Here is a 13,169-nt window from a genome sequence, read left to right as displayed (position 1 = left end):
TTCCCTAAAAAAACAGTAGGTGGCATGAATTTTGCATCTTTAAAGGAGCTGTGGATGTTCAAATGACGTTTTCCCAGTGTTTGGGGGTTGTTAGAGCAGAGGTTGCAAAGTGAGGAGAGGATGCAGTGTGAGCAGACACAGGGCAGGCAGTGGGTGGTGCACATCTCTGGCAGATTGGGCTTCTACCCGAGCCTAAGACAATTTTCTAATTTTTGCAAAACCCATGTAATCAGTAAAGTGAGAATTTTTCACATAGCTGAAACTTTGGACAGCTTTTAGGAGAAGCAAAATGTACCTTGTTAATTTGATGTAGGAATGTGTGAGCCTTTAATTAGGGACTCTCTAATAAGAGCAGCAGCAGACTTCCCCTCATGCAAATGCTGTGGAGGGAACTTGTTCTCCACAGCATTTGATGAGTTTGATGAGTGCACTTTTTTTTATTATTACATTTTGTCTTTAAAGAGAGAATAAGTGTGTTTATTAAGGTGGTTGTATTTAGCCTTAATGCAATGCATTAAGCACCTATTTATTTCTGAGAAGTCTGCTTTAGCAGAGTGTGTGCCTGTAGGAAAGCAGAGCTATTGATTAGACAGCGTCTGAGGCACTTTACTGTCATTACAGTCAGAGCAGATTTGATATGGTGGACTCTGTTTCTATAAGCAGTGTGCTATGCATGCATATCTTGTCCACTGCATGTTTAATGGTTGCTGTTGGAAGAGATTTTTGCTCTTACATGGCATTGGTATTGGTTGAATGGTGGCATTTCCTCTTCCTTTCATTTGTTCTGTCTATGGTAATAATTAACCATCTCTGATTTCACTTTTATTTATGTATTGATCTCTCATGTATCATAAAAGGAGCCTCAGTATCTGTACTTTTGCATGAAATGATGCTCTGAAATTTATTGCAAATAGCTTTTAAGTACAAACAAGCAAAAAGAATCTTGCAGCACAGATGTTCCAAAAATATTTAGGAAAACAAGGTTCAGAAATTGGGACACCAACACATTAGTACAGTGATTTTTGTAATTCTTGTCTGTGATGTTGCAGAGATATAAACACTTGTCTACAATTTGTGTATGTTAGAGCTTTCACACACTGTAGTTGAGAGTAGGGTTGAGCTAACTTGGGTTTTCTGTGTGTGTGTGGTTTTTTTTTTTTTAATTTTGTTTCTATTTTTGAGAAATGTGAATGAAACTTTGGAAACCAGGAGCTCTTGAGCTAATTTTTGTGAGGCTTCTGCTTTCCTTGCCCTGAATGCAGCATGAGCAGAAATGGCAAAACCTGTGTTATTCATAAGCAAGAGAAGACATGAGTTGGAGAGGTGGGGAAATCAGAAATATAACATTAATTTCCATACCTAGGAAACTTATTTCTCCGTCCTTGTACTGATCTGGAGTGCCAACATCAGAGACTGAGGCCGTGTTTCTCGTCTTCAAGGACCTTCACCTCATTTTTTGAGACAAGTCTGGGTGATTTTGAGCAGTATGGTTGTCCTATCACCGTGCATTTAAATTCTTGTCAGCAGTCTTAGGAATGCTGTGGGAAAGTTTGTAGACAGCAGCAACAAAAATTTGGGTTATACAAAGTCTGAAAAGAGGAGCTTTGGACAGATTTCTCTAAATTAGAAAATAAGGGGCAGGCTTGAAATAAAAACTGTTTCCTTTTCAATCCTTTATTTGCAAGATGTGTGTGGATTTCTGTCCTGGGAAGGTACCTGTGTGACATTCTTCCCTTGGCATGCCTGGAAAGTTGGGTGCAAAGGTTCTGTGCTGTGTTTCCAGCAAGGCAAGTGCCAGTACTTGAACCCCTGCAACTTTGCAAGTGCTCTAGCAGAACTGAGGCTTCTTGCAGAATCAAGGCTGATCATAGAATCAGAGTTGTTCTTCTGGAGAGAAGTTTAAGTTCCTGTTGTAGAAAGATAAACACATTTGTTTTGTTCTTCAGAGAGTGGAAAAGAGGGTTTTTTTCCAAGTCAGGAATATTTTAGTTAATAGAAAAAGTAGATTTACACTAGATGTATTAACATGGGTGGATGTTTTTTCTCTAAGTATGTCCTGCAAATTTTTAGTCTAGGAACCTAAAAATTTCAGAATGTAGGAATTTCAGAATACAATGGTGGGTGCAGCTTCATCACAGTGGTTGCTGCCTAGGTTTCAAACACTTCAACGAGAGAGGTGTGAAAGAGGCATTGGAAAATAAAGCAGTGTAAAAACCAGATTCTAGGGGAAAGTAAACCCTGCCTTGTGATTTTTATCAACCAGTGCCACATATTGAAGCAGTGGAAGAGGATGCAACTGTGCAGTAAGCCCAAGGCCAGACTCAATATTTGCCTTTCCCCTTTTGAAATTCATCCTTTAACCATGTACAATTGCCTGCCTTGGCCTGAATGTTACTTTAAACCAAACCCAGTTTCAGTATGTCTGGGGAATGTAGTAATTGGAAGCAGATTGTAACAATTGCAAATAGTTATTCCCAGCAATTGTATCCCTGTTGTGTTCAGGATCTTCATAGTACTAAAAAACCCTAGGTAACCAAGGAATGGCATGCAAGAGACTGGACAACAAAAAGTGGTATTAGACCTGATACATCTTTTTGATGATTACCATTACTTACTCTTTTCTTCTTTCTCCTGTTCCTGAAATTGTATTTATTAAAAGTGTTAATATTCCTCCTGCTTTGCTGATCTTGAGCACTAGCATAAGGCAGGGCAATTGTGCCAGTGCCACGGTGAAGATGGCAGGCGCAGCTGCTTCCTTCAAGCAGGTGTGGCCATTTCCTTGGAAAATGCAGAGAATTGGGGAATTCTGTCTGCCAGTTTTCTCACCAGAATCCTTCATCATTCCCCAAATGATTTTTATAGCCACATTCCTCAATTTAGCCAACCTACCATCAGCAGAGGGACCAGAACAAGTAGAAAAGGCTGTTCCACTCAAAATTATCTTTCCTAAATTGAAATATCCTTAAGGACTTTGTCCTTTCTTCACAGGCAGCTCTGTAATCATGAGTGTGGGGGTTTTTTGTAGCAAAATCCCAAGTGGTGGATGTGTGTTGAGCAGAGTGGTGTGGTGTGTGGAAACGCAGTCCTGGGAGGGTACCTCAGCTCAGGTTGTTACTGTGCTTACACACATAGTTAACTCACTAAAATTGAGAGTGCTTGCACATGGATTTACTCCAGTAACATCCCTTCAAATCTCATTTGTTTGCTCTTTCTGTGCTTGGCTGGACTGGGAGCCCTCCTGCAGCTGCTGTTGCTCTTCCCATTCTCTCCCCCAGAGGCTGGCGGTCATTTGCCCACGATGGAGTTGCTGCTGAAACCTTCCAGTGGTCTCCTTTCTGCTAGTTACTCCCAGTTTCCCATACCAAATGTACCCCCAGGGCCAATATTTTTCCTTTTGGGTGGAAAGCCCTCATTTTGGGCCTCACAGCTGCTTCCTGGGCTGCCTGAGGGGTCTGCCCTGCTCTGGAAGGTTCTGTGGAGATGCATAAGCTGTAGGTGCCTTGGGAAGGTCACCTTGGGCACAGCATGTGGCCAACAGCACTTCTGCAGCCCTTCAAAGGATTAGAAGAGTTGGAAACAGCCTGACTTTTTGAGGGAGAAGTGTGCTCTCAGGAAGTGGGGGTTTGGATTTGAGGCCCGTGTGCTGCTGTAAGAGTGGGGTCTGATGGCAGTGGGGCTGCCTGTTAGCAGGGCAGGGATGCAGAGAGGGGATGGGATGGACTGGGCACTGAGCAGTGCCAGGAGGGGAAGAGATCTGTTTGGGAGCAAAAAATCTCTGCTCCCTGGCTATGGTATGCCAGTGATGGGGAGTGCTCAGTTATCCTGGGAAAGGGGAGAAATCTCCTGAGGATACTCCCACACCAGTGCTGCAATTGAAATGCCCTCCAGCTCATTAAATCAGGGCAATACTCTGTCATTAGATGGCCTATCCTTGCCATTTCTTAGATTAAGTTTTCCTTACTGATTTTTCTAAAATGTTAAGCTTTTTGCCTTTTCTCTTTCTCTTTTACTATCGTGTTTTTGAACCACAGCTGTGGAACTGCTTCTCTGCCTTGGGCCTCAGGTAAATGGCAGCAAGTGCCTCACTGTAGGTCAGGGAGCAGACAAGGGAAAGGCTTTCTCCTGGCAGAATTGTATTTTATTCCACGGGGAGACAACATTTCTTTGCAAAACACTCCTCTGACTTTAAAATAATACATAATAACTATAAAATTACCAAATGTCAGGTAAACAAAAAGTTATTAAGGATGACCTTATTAGTTCTATCTGCAATTCGCAGAGCGAGGTAATTGTCAAGCCTCACTGTTATTAGGTTGAAATAATAGTTTGGGGACCATCAACATTAAAATTTCATTATGATGGGACAAAAAGGCTCATGTATAATCAATAGTAAGAATCCATTATTATTGACTTGGAATGAATGAAGCATGAACACATTTGTGCAGATATGAACAGTTAGCAATCTTTTGAATAATAAAGAATGAACACTACACAGATAATGCCATTCTGGGAATTGGACTCGATCTCAAATCGGTACATGTCTCTTTGTTATAAAGTCGGATCCACATCCCTGGGTAATTTCCATTAGGCATTTTCTCAAAATACTCAGTGTCTACAGTTTTGTATTCCCCAGCTCTGGTTCATGAGGGATGTGGGCATGCAGGCCAGGATTGGGGTAGGAGCATGCTTTGCCTGCCATGTTTGGTGATCCTGCTGGGAATAGCACTGCTTTGGGACACAATGAAGCGGGCACAGGTGGCTGGGAGCAGGCTGGAAGGGTGCAGTTGCTTTGTGCCATCATGAGCCTGGCAGAGCCATTTCAATGAGACAGTGTTGCTGCTTGAATCACAGGCACTAGGCTGGAATAGGTGAGGGGTGGTGAATGCAGAGTAGAGAAGTACAGAGCCTGTGGAATATGTCGGGGATGTGGCCAAAGCTGAGGTTGGGATGTACGACATTACCTTGTCTGTGTGCCGAGACGAGATGTTCCCAGCATGTTCTGTTCTGTCTCTGTGGGATGTGTCACACTGGCAGCATTGCTGGGCTCTTTTTATCCGCTGATGAGGTGAACCCAAAATACACTTCATTATGTGCTAAATCTGATGCATTTAAATTTTTTTCAACCTCACTTTGAATTTCTATGTACTAAGTGCCTTTGAAAAGTGTTATTTAAGTGTATTGTAACCCTCTTCCATGCTACCATCTGCCCCTCAGCATTACCTTCTGGCTGTGGTTTACCTGTTCCCTCATGCTGACTCCCAGCTGCTTTGACATCCAAGGGACTCTGAATCTCTGTTGACTTAAACTGCATTTTTACACGGAAGAAGGTTTGGGTGGCTCCAAACCTGCCTCTGCTATTACAGTGAAGAACCTCAAACGTGTTGTGTTACTCATGGGTTATGGAGTGTTCTCCAGTGCTCCTAATCCCACATCTTTCACATTTCCAGTCATGTAGTCTCCCAGCACTGCAAGGGGGATTCTGACCTTCTGCTCTGAGGCATCTCTGCTCCAAGTATCAGATGTGCAATAAATGATGAAGCACTCCCTACAATTGCAGGTCCAGTCACAGAGAACCTAGGAATAGACTCCTCTGGAAATTTGCCTGTTTTCTTCCTGTGGCTTCATTCTGTAGCATGCCATACTCCTAATGGAATTGGGGAAGTCACCTGATGTCTTAAAAAGAAGTAAAGGGATCTTGTGGCTCTGGCACTTGACAGGCTCAAGGAGATGTTCTGGGGAATCTGGGAAATAATTTTGTTTTCACCTGTGAAGTGGGAACAATTATTTTCTTGGTAGAGATGGGATCATTATTTATTACTTGCGTTGCAATAGCACTAAGGGCTGGTTAGGCTAAATGCCCAGAAATAGAGAAAGTTATTTAATGAAGTAAGTGTATTTTATTTTTTTTTTCAAAAGCACTCATAGTACTTTAGATGGAAGTGGGAATGAGTGGTGTATTGCAGTGGCACCTGCTTTAAGCCATTAGAGTGAGTACAGTCATGAAAGAATATGAGTGTTATTTCCTTTCAAATTTACTAACAGTGCATTTCTTCTTCCCAATACTTAACTTTCAGATGCCTTTCAGGGGTAAGAAAGGAAAATAACCAAGAGACAAAGGGGAGTACAGCAAGGCAGAGAGAAAAATCTGACCTAGTCCTGGGAGAGAGGGAGGATTATACTGGCTCATTTCCGGTGTCCCCGTTTCCAAGAAGGGGGCTGAAAGAGGGGGAAGCCCTTTACCTTTCCAGCAAGGAAGGCTGGAGACCCAAAAGTTTTAGAACATATGGATATAGATTTGATTAGGCTTGATACCCTAAGCCTGTTTGAAATGATGGGCATACCTAATTTTTTCATAACTTTTCTCTATGAGACTGGAGGTTATGGGCAACTTGAGATGTTTTCAGTGAGAAAGGCTGAGGGGAAACCTGCAGAACGGAGATACACTGAAAATTGTTGTCCTGCTGATTTTTTAATTTTGTGCCCTGCTGAAGGCATGAGTCTCTCCTTTTTCTTTTTAAACCCCCCCCCTTTTTTTTTCCCCTTGTTTTTCTGTTGACACATGACATAAGCCATTGATGTTTCCTTTACTTCCCTGAGGATGAAGAATAGGGAATGAATAGGTGTATATAAATTTATCAAAAAAGATGCAAGTTGTATTACCTTTTTTTTGTGCTGAGTTTAATTTCTGAAACTCTTCTCAAATTTTTACTATTTTTTTTAAAGTGAGAGATACATGCAGGGCACATAAAAACATATAAAAGATTTTACAGAGCACATACCGTAAATCAATGAGTAAGTTGTTCAGAACAGCACAACAATGAATATAACTGAGCATATATAAATCTAGGGAGAAGGAAACCTTTTTTTCTCATCTTGTCAAGTCTCCTGCTGATTTATAAAATAGGTGAGTAGCCAGCAAAATCATCAAAGTGTGCCCAGAAATTATACAGTGATCTAAAAATACAATACTATTGTATTCACAACACAGAGTATTCATCACTGATACTGTTCCATAATTATAATTGTTAAATATGAGTCCACCATACCAGATCTGATACTTTATTAGAGTGATTGATCACTGCAAAATTTGTCTATAGAGAAAAACCCTATTTTTCTCCAGTGAATTGCATCAGCCTATTTTCCTTTCAGTGCTAAAACTAGTTTCAAGTACTCCATTTCAAAGCTGACTTTTTAGCATAACTAAGTTTTCATTTAAGCTGAAAATTTAAAGCCCAAGTCTTTCCAAACTTTTTCAGAGCTAAAACCAGGAAGCACTATAGGCTATAAGACTTATGGATCTTGTCTTCTGCTTCTTTTAGACCTGCTTCCCTGCAGTGCTGCTTGGATCCCTTTTGGCTTCTGTGTGAGTGTTTGTTTCCATTTGTATGTAAAAGTTTTTCTGATATCATACATGTAATACCTTGGAAGGGGCTTAACATACTTGAATTCTCTTCATGGGAAAAACATTTTGGTTCTGCCTTCCTTGCAATCTATTCCTGAAACTTGGAGGCGAATGATAAAGGTAGAGTGCTTTCCATAATGAGTAATATTTCAAGTAAAAGCATTTACTTATGGGTCATAATTGTTTTTAAGTAGTATTTATAAGGGGAAAATGCAGTGCAATTTACAGTAGTTCAAACCAGCCATGAGAATACTTCATGCTCATAAACCGCATTTCACTTTAAACTGTTACAAATACCCAAGAGACCATGAATTTGCATACATGCATTTTAAACCCTGCATTTTCTTTCCTTTTTTTTTTTTTTTTTGGCGTGCATGGTGATGTTTTCCTTGCTGAATTGCTGCCTTGTGTTTCTGGCCTCGTTTCTATTCCTGTAGCATACCTGCCACAAAATAATTGCAAGTATGGGCAAGGTCTCATTTTATTCCTCCTCCTTCCTACCAGTTGGAGAGCACATAATATTGCGGAAGAGACATAAACAGAACTTGTGGTTCTGTTAAGGCATGAGCATGTCTGAACTCTATAGAAGCCCTTTTTGTGTGACCTCGCCACTAATGCAGCCCTTTGCATTAGAGAGAAGGATTTCCCCTCCCTAGCAATAAAGGAACCTGCACACAGAGCTGTTGGTACTGCTATTTCTACTTCTGGATAGAAGCCAGAATAATGAGAGAAAATGTGAAGTTGTTACTTTTAGGTGGTTTGCTTTGTATCGAGTGAGAGAAATAACTTCACCAGTTTTACGAGGCCTAGTAGCCTTCGTATTCAAAACAAATAATGACTTCCTTATGTTTCTCCCAGCCAGAGTGTCCAAACCCAGACAAAACTAATTGGCTTGTCCAGTTGACTCTTTTAAGGATAATTCATATCAACTGACTCTTGTCATTAAAAGGAGATGGGGCAATTGAATTGATTCAGTCTTAGTCTGTGCGAATGGTTCTAAAGGTTTTGTAGTCACTCCAGTCAAGTTGGCGCATTTGATGTCTATCAAAAGAAGAGGTGTGAGCCATTGAGAAATGAGTCTCGTCTTTGAAACAAATCTGTTCAATTTTTTTTTTCTTTGAGTGTAAAAAGCATCTTAAAAAAATTTAACTTCTGTTTCTTTGTCACTTTTATAGCTCCAAAATGCTAGACAAGTGTTCTTGAACTTCAGTAGAGCTCTGTGAATGTTACTGAATTTTGAGTGGTGGAAGGAAGATTCTGGTGAGAAATACTTCTGCTCACATCAGCTTCCAAAAGTTTTGGTCCTCATTTAAACCTGCTCCAATCTTTGATCTGGCAGATGGACTGGAAGTCTCTTGGCATCTGATATTAAGCTTTTTCTAATTTCTGCCACTGTAAAAATTTTCTGAGAAAACTATCTCACCTGGCTTCTTTCCCTTCTGCTGTAAGAGAGAACACGTTATTGTGAGACCTCGACTTTAGTTAGGACCTAGATCTGGACTTCAAAACCATGGAGGAGTGGGAAATTTTGAAGCTGAGCTTTCTAGAGCATTTTGATTGCTGAGAATGTTGTTAGCCAAACCTTTTTTTTTTCTTCTTTATACAGGCTTGTCCTAGCTAAAATGTATATAATTCTGTAGTAAGTTCTTAGAATAATGGAGTCTCACAAACATTTCAATTTTTACATCTTTTAGTTATAATTCAATGAAAAATGATTCTGCCTGTCACAGGTAACTATTTTCCCTGTGATGTTTGAACTTCCATTATGACACTCATTATATCATGTAATACGGAGAGTTCTTTGTAATTACATTTTGACAAATACACATTTCATGTTCATGACATTATACAAAATAACTTGCCTTTGTTTAACTCTTCAGCTTCTGCCTTGTTTTTACTTCACTGCAGTAGGATTTTACTATTCCTGAACAACCTTTTTATGGAATGTATGTAAAAAAAGAGTGCATTTTGGTAACTTTTGTGTTCATATTTGTCATATACACAGGTCGGTCTTGTGGTTTCATTAAAGTAGTCAGAAAAAGCGTGAATAGGTGCAATTGTGCCATATAATGGTTTATGTACAATCATAAATTAGTGTAGAATTGTAATGAGGGGATTGATTAGGCTTGTTAATCTCAGAGGTATTTTCCATCTAAATGATTCTATGATCAGAACCTCCTCTTTGCATGTCAATTCTATCCAAGCAAACCAGTGTGAGTGGAATTTGTGTGTTTTAAGCATGAAAGATTCCCATCGATTGAGATGGGTGTCATGCGGAATCAGCTGAAGCTTACCTGGTGTTTGGCCATCTCTGGAGAGTGCTGGACAGCAAAGCTTGTGTTCTGTATTTAATCCTTGGAGAGTTAAAAGGAGTTTATTCCCCAGCTGAGCACAAGGCTAGATAAAACCCTGTATGAGAGGAATCCCTTAAATCCTTATAAAAGGAGAGGTGAAATAGGGCAAGTTGCCTCTAGTATTCAGTGTTGTTTCTTAGCATTTCCTGCTCATCAGGATCAATTGAACTGTTCTATAACTGGTGAGGCTTCACATAATGTTTCTTCCCCATTTATTTAGCAGGAAAATATTGTTGTGGCTTCTCTGCTTCCAGGTTTTAAGGTTGTCCCTTTGCTTTTGTGGATTGCCTTCCACTCTGCAGATCATTGACTAGTGAGGCCTGATACCTCTGTGCTGACAATGTGTGAGCAGTTCTTGTGTTCAATGCCCTGTGTTTGGTTTTGAAATCTGTCTTTGTTCCCAGAGAACCAACTGTTTCACTCAGCTCTGTCCATTAACAGTAGACCACATTGTATCATATTTATTTAAAAAACCCCATGGGAATATTGCTATCCAAACTAGCAAAATTGGAATACATTCATTCCAAAGAGATTTTCTCCTCTGCATTCAAGGCATCAAAATTTTTCTTCCATCAAAACATAACATTTGTAATGAGTGATATCATAATACTGAGAACTGCTTAAGAGCTTCCACTTTAAAACTGTAATGGGCCATGTAGACAGAAGAGAAAAAAAGGCTAAAAGCATAAATTGAAGATAATCAATGTGAATAGACCTTACCCATTGTGCAGCTTGAATAGGATAAGCACATATTATCTGGCATAATTGGTTCATGTGATTTTCTAATTGAAGAGAAGAAGTAATTAGAGCCTAATTGAAGCAAAGTAACACAATGTCTGTCAGCATTTCTCCTTCTACCACACATTATATTATTACCTGTCATCTTTTACTTTAGTCAGAGTGAAAAAGTGAGGAAAAAACACCAGTATGAAGCATTTGGAGTTTACCTAGCCAAAGCAAAGGTACAGATAAAAGGCACTAAATAAAAGCAAATAGGGCTGACATTAACTGGGTACACTCATGGGTGCTTCTAAACTAGGAGTGCTCCGTTTGCCTAATTAAGAAATGAATTGCATTTGGTAAAGTGATATTATAAATTCAGTCTAATTAAATATTAGGAAGAAGAATATTTAAATCTTGTTTGATTTGATTCAGGGCTCTGTACTTGCTGCTTTACATTTCTAAGTGAAGAACGTTGCAGTGACAAAATGTTTGCTATTTTTTGCAAAATGGTAGAAAACATCTGATTTTTTTTTTTTTTTATGAACTACATTATTCCAAAACTGTCTAACACGAGAAGACCAATTGTTCTCAGTGCAGAAAACAGAATGTACTCAGAAGTTGTTTGGGAGATGCTTTGAATAAAAAAGAGAGAGGAAATTTGCAGGTTTTCTCTGTCTTGGGAGCAAAAATATGTTTTAAATATTTTTAATTATTGGAAGAGAGAAAAGAGCCTGGATGATGAATTAGTTTTTATCACTCTACACCTATAAATTCAGGTGAAACTTGAAAACAAGTTTCTTGACACAATATGCAGCAACTCTTATTAAGGAAAGGTGATGTCTTAATGGAATAAGAGGTTACATTAATTAAAGATGAAATACTATTTTTGGTAAAGAAGCTGTAACTAATCTCTTCTCCCCTTGTTACTGTCACGTATTTCGTGTTGAGTCACTGCCAGTAGAGCAGCGTAGTGAAAATGAGAGATCAATCACCTTCGTATTACAAGGCCTCTCAGGTTTCTTGCTGGCCATCCTGACATTAGTAACTAACCTATAATGTTAATTACAGATCTGAAAACTTTTTGGTGGAAGCAGTGAGAACAGCACTGTGAGACAAACCAGCTAACCATGATTAGAGCAGAGCAGCCAGTTCACAGCCAGCAAGTTCAGGAAGGCTCACTCAGGCATCTTTATAGAGTCTAGCACAGCTACAGACCAGAAAGGCAGAGGGATTGCTAAAAGGATTTTTTAGCTTCTGTCTTTGAAAGGCCTGAATTGATTAAATTGAGTTGAAGTGAGTTTTGCTATTTGTCCTGATGCTGTTTGGGTTTCAAATAAGACATTTCCCAGTATAAACATGTTACTGGTGAAAACCGTGCTTAATCCTGCCTTGGTGCTGGGTAAGTTTGTGCAGCCCATTAGAAAACTGAATTTTTTTGGGGACAGTGAGAGATAGAGGAGGAAAGTCTGAGTAGAAAAATGGGTGAAGGTATGCAGCCTTATGCTTAACTTGAGAATATATAGAATGCGATGGTTTTGCTTGGAGCTAGACTGGCAAATAAAACAATGGTTTGTTCAAAAGAAAGAAATTAAAGTTCCCACCTAGTTTTTTTGGTTCTTGTTCCTTAAAAATATTGGAAAATGCCTCTGCTTTTGATGAAATCTGAGGCAATTCCTAGCTCTGCTTATGCCCTTAAAGAAATAATTTTTACAGGAAGGCTTTGTGGAGTACCTTTTATATTTGTTCTCTGTGGTCACAACTTGCTGGGCAGCTGCCTTATATGTCCTGGAAAGGCTAGAAAGACGTGACCTATAGACGTTGTCCTTAGTTTGGTGCTTTCTGTAAGGGATTCTGACATTAAAACAAAGATATCACGGGCAATGAAGGAGAATAATAGTCTGATAATGAGTAAAAGCCAGAGCTGCATAAATTGTTTATATCTGAAGCTTTGCCTGCCAAATTCCTTAGGCCAAGGAAGATGTGTTCATTTGGGAAAGCTGACATAATATTCTTTCCTTGTGTTTGAATTTGGTTCACTTCCCATGAGAGGAAAGATTTAAGTTAGGCTCTCTAAAGTCTTGGAAAAACTTTGAGTTTAAATTTGGAACTAAAGCTTCAAGAGATTTGTGGCCCATAATGTCCCTTTCACCACACAGCATCCAGAGCCTTCCATCACTGCCATCAGGGCTACCTTTTAGCTTTTCACATGTACTCACTTTCCCATTTTCTGGTGTGACATTGTGGGTAGAATCTGTTACCCTCCCATCTGCTGCTGACTACCACTGGGGCCAGGCTCATTCCTGAATGGCATTTACTATTCTGAAATACATCATTAACAGTGAGGCTGTAAAAATGCTTTGCTACATTATGTTGGGTTTTTTTAATGGAGGTGAGAAAGAATTACATTTTTTAAATAAAACACTTCATATGAAAGTAGATATTAAAATAGTAATGCCTCCAGATGCTGGCGCTGGCACTGTCAGAGAGGCATCCATTCCATTTATCAGTCCTTTTAACATGTGGGCTTTTTTCTCCTGTGTTGAGTAAATGTGGTGCACTTTGCCTGCATGGAATAAAAATTGAATGTAATGACATGCTTTGCAAGAGCTGATGAACACAAAGGAATTAAATCTGTCACCTAGCTGGGTGGAAATTCCCAGTGTGAGAAGCTCTAGCACTGAGCCAAACAC

Source organism: Corvus brachyrhynchos, unplaced genomic scaffold (genome assembly GCF_000691975.1).
Source record: "Corvus brachyrhynchos isolate BGI_N302 unplaced genomic scaffold, ASM69197v1 scaffold542, whole genome shotgun sequence".
Taxonomy (NCBI): Eukaryota; Metazoa; Chordata; class Aves; order Passeriformes; family Corvidae; genus Corvus; species Corvus brachyrhynchos.
This window is presented reverse-complemented; position numbering follows the sequence as displayed.